This window comes from Rhincodon typus, chromosome 33 (assembly GCF_021869965.1).
Source record: "Rhincodon typus isolate 14 chromosome 33, sRhiTyp1.1, whole genome shotgun sequence".
In the NCBI taxonomy this organism is placed as follows: domain Eukaryota; kingdom Metazoa; phylum Chordata; class Chondrichthyes; order Orectolobiformes; family Rhincodontidae; genus Rhincodon; species Rhincodon typus.
In genome coordinates this window covers 21,385,904-21,393,640 of record NC_063364.1, presented here as the reverse complement: position 1 = coordinate 21,393,640, position 7,737 = coordinate 21,385,904, and positions in this window count along the sequence as shown.

The window sequence follows — 7,737 nt, the reverse complement described above, 5'->3', positions numbered from 1 at the left end:
CCAGTATGAGAGCATATTAATTTAAGAACTGTAAGGTTACCTGGGAAGTAGAGGGAAAGATGAGTTTCATAGAATTGCACATATATATCTTGTGTTTCAATGATAATAAACCATGTCTCATGGTAAAGTACATCTCATTATCAGTAAGTAAGCAAGTAAATCAGACACACACATGAAAATGACACTTGCAGTTGCCTAAAGGTGAGGATTTGAGTCTAAGAATTCTTTCGACAGAAGATTGTAATTACTGTTACTTTGCAGGAGAATAGCTGAAACCAGGTGAAAACTGTTATGATTTCTCACTGATATTTTGTGAAACTGAACTGTATGTCAGTGCAATGATGAAATTGATATGTGGACACGGGGTTGCATTGTTACCAAGAACAACACAGAATGGCCGTGGTAAAGTCGTTTCCCAGTTGAAGCAAGATCAAGTGTAAAGTATTCCCAGAGCTAGAAGTTCAACAGTTGGACATGGAGGAATGTTTAAAAATTTCATTGAAAATTATGGAAGAACTTATAAGGAAGATGGTGTATTGATACATATGACACATAGCATTTTGATAAATTTAGAAAACAAGATGAATATTTATTGGAGAATACATAATGGAATTTAACAGACTGTACAACAGTGCAAAATATCTAATTAGAGATTCCTAATTTAGTCTTTGACTTTAAATTGTAGTGCTGGACTAAGGTATCAAACATGCATAGATTCCTACTATTATCTAGAGTTGGAAAGAGTCAAGTTTTGGAGCAGATGTTAGCCTTTAAATATGTCAGTGAAGAATCCGAAAACTTCATTCAGTAAAGAGTAATGACCCTGCTTCTTGGGAAGGGAAAATATTCATTCCTACTAGCCTTCATAACTCAAATGGGACATTGATCAGTAATGCAAAGAATAGAGGGTATAATGGTAGCAACGATCCAAGATCATCCAGTTGGAAGTTTCTCCATGAAAGGAGAATCTTAACAAAAAGGAGTGGGAGTACAGATACCTTTGGCAATTATAACAAATGATAGGAGTTGAGGAGCTAAACAGCAGAATGAACCCAGGAATACAAGGGAATACTCAGCGGGTGTTTTGGATGCGACTCGAAATATCAATTTTCAGTGAATAGTCCTAAGTAGAACAGTAAGGTTTTTAACACGTAACAATGAATGCTCCAGTGGAGGAGATGGTGATATTGATCAGACAGAAGGATGAGTTGTGCTAGCCCAGTGCTTTAGTCCAGCAATGAATGCTTTACTTGCACTGTGTTGGACAGTGGATGCATTTCCACAGTGCATACACTGGATAGATTAAAATGCCACCTAGATTCTTTAAATAATAAGAATCAAAGTTAGGTTAGGTTTGGAGATGACCTGTTGATGAATTAATATAGAGAGAGTGGTGATTTCCTGTAAAATAGCTGGGGTAAACCACTTTATCAGCACAGATTTAGTGTCAAGTGACATACCCTCACTACTGAGCAGACTGTTAATAAAAGAAGTCTAAACTGAGCATGGAACATGTCAAAACAATTGTTTCTGAGAAGTCGGTAGATTTGGTTTGCACAGTCTGGGCATGATTGTGTTCCTTTAACAAGATTTTTCTAATCAAAATATTAAGCTGCTGTTGTTGACATCAGGAGATAGGATTTTGAAGGAAAAAAGGCTAATTATCTTAAATTACATTAAACTACATCGGCAGTTTGCCTATCCATCTTCTCACTGACTAAAAACACCCTAATAGAAAAAGCAGGAGTAAAGGATGTCGAGTGCATTAAACTTAGAGTAGCGATATATATTAAAAAAAGAATGAGAAGGTAGCAAAAGGCTTTAGCAACATCATAACAGTGGACTTAAAGATGTGGGATAAGCATCATAAACTTTCATCTTGCACTTCATGAACATGGCAACTAGATTTAGTTAGTTACAACAATGTAGCAGTGAAGAAATGATCATGTATAAGGCAATAGCGAACTAGATAGGGATGTGACAGGAGCACCAGCTAAATTCCTAACTGACAATAGGGTGGATTTTGTCAATCATGAACTTAGGGATGTGTGTGAAAATATGAACATTGTGGTAATGAACACAGAAACAGAATGTCTTTTTAACAATAGATGAGATGCTTCATAAAATTCTAGTGGATCAACCAAGTTGTAAATTAACATCTGCCCTGGCATTGGCATTCTATGTTAAGAACTCTCAACACATGGTTGGGGCTTAAAATCCATGTGAGTTGATTTTGAGAAAAATCCAAATACTTCATTAAATAATGAGTGATCTTCGCTTCTTGGGAAGGGACATCTATTGGCTCCACATTTATTGAACAATTGAATACCCTGCAAAAAGGAAGAAGGGCATTTATTAAGGCAAAGGTTTTAGAGATAAAATCATAAAAGAATACCAGAACTCAACATTAATCCAAGGGACTAGGCATTTTACAAAATAAAAGGACAAAAATGATGGGAAGTGGGGAGGTGAGAGCGTAGTGGTATTATCGCTAGACTATCAATCCAGAGACCCAGGTGATGTTCTGGTGATCTGGCTTCAAATCCTGCCATGGTAGTTGGTAGAATTTAAATTCAGTTAAAAAACAAATCTGGAACTAAGAGCTTAATGATGACCGTGAAACTGTTGTTGATTGCAGTAGGGAGAGGTCACAGCCCAAGGGAGTATATAGTTTGGGGAATTTGGAGGCAACGTGAGATTTCAGGGCAGCGGGGAAGACATGTTTTTACTTGCCATTTTTTTGGCTCATTTTATAAGGCTTCTTTTAGACAGGATAAATTGAAGCCCAGGATCACAGGCCCAGCAAAAGAGTGACACCACAGGTAAGATCATTGGTTGGGGTTAGCTCCTAAGTTGATCTATTTTAGGCTAATTTCAGATTGAAGGTAAATAGGGGAAATATTTACAGGCTACAAATTAAGAGACTGGTGTGAATTTTTTATAAAATCAAACTAAGAACTAAGTATTTAAAATAGAGATACAGGGCCAGGCGATGTGTTGTACCTGCATGATGTGGGAGCTGGTGGATCCCATTGTAGTTCATAGTGACCACATCTGTAGCAAGTGTTAATTGCTTAACCAACTCTGGCTCAGAGCTGATGAGCTGGAATCTGAGCTTCGAACACTGTGACACATCAGGGAGTGGGAAGAGTTACCTGGACACTGTGTTTCAGGAGGCAGTCGCACCCCTTAGATTCACTACCTCGAGTTTGGTCAGTGGTCAGGGACAGGAGGGTGTGACTACCAGCGAGGCAAATGGAGGGATCCAGGAGTTAGCGCTGATGAAGCCTCAGCCCTTGAATTTGTATAACAGGTTTGTGATTCTTGCTCCCTGTGTGGTTGAGAGTGGGGACTGTAGGGAGGATGAGCAAATTGACCATAGCACCATGGTTCAGGGAGCCATTTAAAAGGGGGGAGAAAAGAGAAATGTAGTTGTAATTGGAAATAGTATAGTCAGGGGAATACCCATTGTTCTCTGTGGTGAGGATCAAGAGTCCTGAAGACTGTGTTGCCTGACTGGTGCACAAGTTCAGGATATCTCACCTGGGCTGCAGAGGAATTTGGAGTGGGAGGGGCAAGATCCAGTTATTATTGTCCACATATGTATCAACAATACAGGTAGAACGAGGAAATACGTTCTGCTGAGGAAATATGAGCAGCTAGGGGCTAAATTATAAAGCAAAACCAAAAAGGTACTAATCTGTGGATTTACTACCTGAGCCATGAACAAACTGGTACAGGGTCAACAAGATTAAAGAGGTAAACATGTGGTTGAAAGATTGGTGTGGGAGAAACAGGTTCAAATTCCTGGGACATTGATATCAGTACTGGGGAAGGAGGGAGCTGTTCCAATGGGATGGGTTCCACCCAAATTATGCTGGGACCAGATTCCTGGCAAATCTCGTATGTCATGCTTTAAACTACATAGTAGGGGTTGGGTTCAGTTGCGTGGAAACATATGGCAAAAGTTAAATCGGGAGAGGGCTAAGCAGAGGTTATTAAAATTTTCAGAACAAGTAATAGGACACAGAAGGTGGAAAAGGTCCGGAATCTAACTTTAGGCATAGCAGATAAGGCGACAGCTACGAGAAGGGGGCAGTCGATGCAGGACTGAGGGTGTCGTACTTAAATGCATGCAGTATATGAAACAGGGTAAATGAGCTTGTAGCACAGCTTGAAATTGGCGGGTACAATGTTGTAGGTATTACAGAGAAGTGGTTGCAAGGAAATTAGGGCTGGGAACTAAATATCCAAGGGTACATGTCCTATTGAAAGGACAGGCAGATGGGCGGAGGGGGCAGGGATGCCTTGTTAGTAAGAAATGAAATTAAATCCATAGCAAGAAGTGGTAGAGAGTCAGAAGGCATAGAATCTGTGTGAGTAGAGTTGAGAAACTGCATAGGAAAAAGGACCTGATAGGAGTTGTATACAGGCCTCCTAGCAGTAGTCAAGACATGAGGAAGAAAATAAACCAGGAGATAGAAAAGGTATGTAAGAAAGGCACTATTATAATAATCGAAGTGGGGAGGGGGGGATTGTCTTCAGTATACAGGTGGACTGGGAAAATCAGATTGGTCACGATCTCAAGATAAGGCACTCGTGGAATGTCTACAAGATGGTTTGTTGGAGCAGCTTTTGGTAGACCCCACCAAGGAACAGGCAGTTCTGGATCTGGTGATGTATAATGAGGCAAGACTTGATGAGGGAGCTAAAGGTGAAGGAACCCTTAATGGGAAGTGACCATAATATGACAGAATTTACCCTGCAGTTTCAAAGGGAAAAGTTGGAATCAGATGTAACAGTATTACAATTGAGGAAAGGTAACTACAAAGACATGAGGAAGGAGCTGGCCAGAGTTGATTAGAAGAGGAGCCCAGCAGCGAAGACAGTGGAGCAGCAATGGCAGGAGTTTCTGGGACTAATTCGGGAGGCACAGCAGAAATTCATCCCAAGGAAGAAGCAGCATACTGGGGGGAGGATGAGGCAACCATGGCTGACAAGGGAAGTCAGAGTCAGCATGAAAGCAAAAGAAAATGCAAACAGTGTGGTGAAGATTAGGGGGAAGCCAAAGGATTGGGAAGCCTTTAAAAGCCAGCAGGGGACAACTAAAAAAAAAAAGCAATAAGAGTGGAGAGCATGAAATATGAGAGTAAGCTAGCTAAAAGAATATTGCAAGTTTTTTTTAGATGTCTAAAAGGTAAAAGAGAGGCAAGAATGGACATTGGACCACTGGAAAATGAGGCTGGGGAAATAGTAATGGGGAACAAAGAAATGGTGTAGGAACTGAATAGATACTTTGCATTAATTTTCATAATGGAAGACACCAGCAGCATAACAGAACTTCAAAAGAATTGAGAAAAGAGGTGAATGCAGTTGCCATTACTAAGGAGAAGGTGCTGGGAAAGCTGAGAGGTCTGAAGGTGGATACATCACCTGGACTAGACGGTCTACACGCCAGAGTTCTGAAGGAGATGGCTGAACAGATTGTGGAGGCATTGATGGTGATCTTTCAGGAATCACTGGAGTCAGAGAGGGTCCCAGAGAACTTAAAAATGGCTAATGTAACACATCTGTTTGAGAAGGGAGGGAGGCAGAAGACAGGAAACTATAGGCCAGTTAGCCTGACTTTGATTATTGGTAAGATTTTAGAGTCCATTATTAAAGGTGAGATTGCAGAGCACCTGGAAGTGCTTGGTAAAATAGGGCTGAGTCAGCATGGCTTTGTCAAGGGGGGGTTATGCCTAACAAATCGGTTAGAATTCTTTGAGGAGGTAGTGAGCAGGTTAGATAAAGGAGAGCCAGTGGACATGATCTCTTTGGATTTCCAGCAGGACTTAGACAAGTTGCCACACTAGAGGTTCAGAATGAGATAAGAGACCATGGTGTTAAAAGCGAGGGGCTGTCATAGATAGAGGATTGGCTGACTGGCAGAAGGCAGAGAGTAGGGATAAAGGGGTCTTTTTCAGAATGCTAGCATTCATTTCAAGAAGGCTAGAATACAAGAGCAGAGATGTACTGCTGAGGCTGTATAAAGCTTTGGTCAGACCGCATTTTATGAGTTTTGGGCCTCATATCTAAGGAAAGATGTGCTGGCATTGGCGGGAGAATGGAGGGTGGGAGTCCAGAGGAGGTTTACAAGAATGATCCTGGGATGAAGGGCTGGTCATATGAAAACTGGTTGGAGTCTTTGGGACTGTACTCCATGGCATTTAGAAAAATGAGGGGGAATTTGATTGAAACTTAGAGTATTGAGAGGCCTGGACAGAGTGGACATGGAGAAGATGTTTGTACCAGTAGGAGAAACTAGGACCCAAGGGCACAGCCTCAGAGTGAAGGCACAACTCTTTAGAACTGAAATGAGCAGGAATTTCTTCAGCCAGTGCGTAGTTAATCTATGAAACACATTGCCATACAGGGCTGTGGAGGCCAAGTCATTGAGTTATTTAAGACAGAAATAGGTAGATTCTTGATTGGTGAGGGGATCAAGGGTTATGGGTATGAGGCAGGAGAATGGGGTTAAGAAATATATCCACCATGATCAAATGGTGGAGCAGATTCGATGGGCTGAATGGCCTAATACTGCTCCTATGTCCTATGGTCTTGTGTTGGGAAAGCCCATCTGGTTCACTCATGTCCTTTAGTGAAGGAACTCTGCTGTCCTTGCTTGATCTGGCCTACATATGACTCCAGACCCATAGCAATGTGGCTGACTCTGAACTAACCTCTGGACAATTAGGAACGGGCAATAAATGATGGTCTAGCCAGCAACATCCATGTTTTCTGAATTAATTAAAAGGAAAGGGAAGGTAGTGATGGAAACGCAGTAATATTACAGCGTGGCAAACAAAATGTTTGGGTGTATTCCTCTTTGTTGATTGGAATTGATCACACATTTACAAGTCATAGCAAGTGATGTGACAGCATCCACTTCACATACCCATATATTGGACAATTATGAGGACCAGACTTTGGCAGAGGAAAGACTGACTAAATATGGTCAAGGCGATGTAGTGACACAAGTCAAAGATATTAGCTCCAGAAGACAACAACTGAAAATTAGCACCAAAATAATGTAAATGCCAGAAGAGACCAGAGAATGGAGGAATTTTGCCATTATAGGGAAAGCTGGGAAGACCATTGGGGAGTGCAAACATTGGCTGAATATGCAGGATCAGGAATGGAGGGAAGATTCATGGATTGGTAGAATGAAGTAAAGAAATAGAAGACCAAAAAAACCCAGTACAAGTTCAGAAAGTGGGCCTGGATAAAGGCACCTGCAAAGGAAATTCTGTTAAAGGAGCGCAAGACCTTATAGCATCAGTCTAGATCAAAATGTGAGCATGAGTTGTAGTTTGATAAGAACAAAAACTATGAAAAAGATTGGGAATATTGCGAAGTTGGTTATAGTACTTGTGAATTGGAAGGTAGGACATTAGAATTTATTTGTAAAATGATAGGGGGGGAAGAGTATGTGGTCCCTTTAAAAGATGATGTGTTTTTTTTCTAGGCTTGATGATATGTCTGCAGGCAGCAGCAGATGCATGGAGAGTTCTTGAAATTGAAACATTGTATCAAAAGGCTATAATGTTAGCAGGCAAAGCAGCATTTTTACCAAGACAACAAGGTGTAGAGCTGGATGAACACAGCAGGCCAAGCAGCATCAGAAGAGCAGGAAGGCTGACGTTTCGGGCCTAGACCCTTCTTCAGAAATCTTTTCTGAAGAAGGGTCTAGGCCCG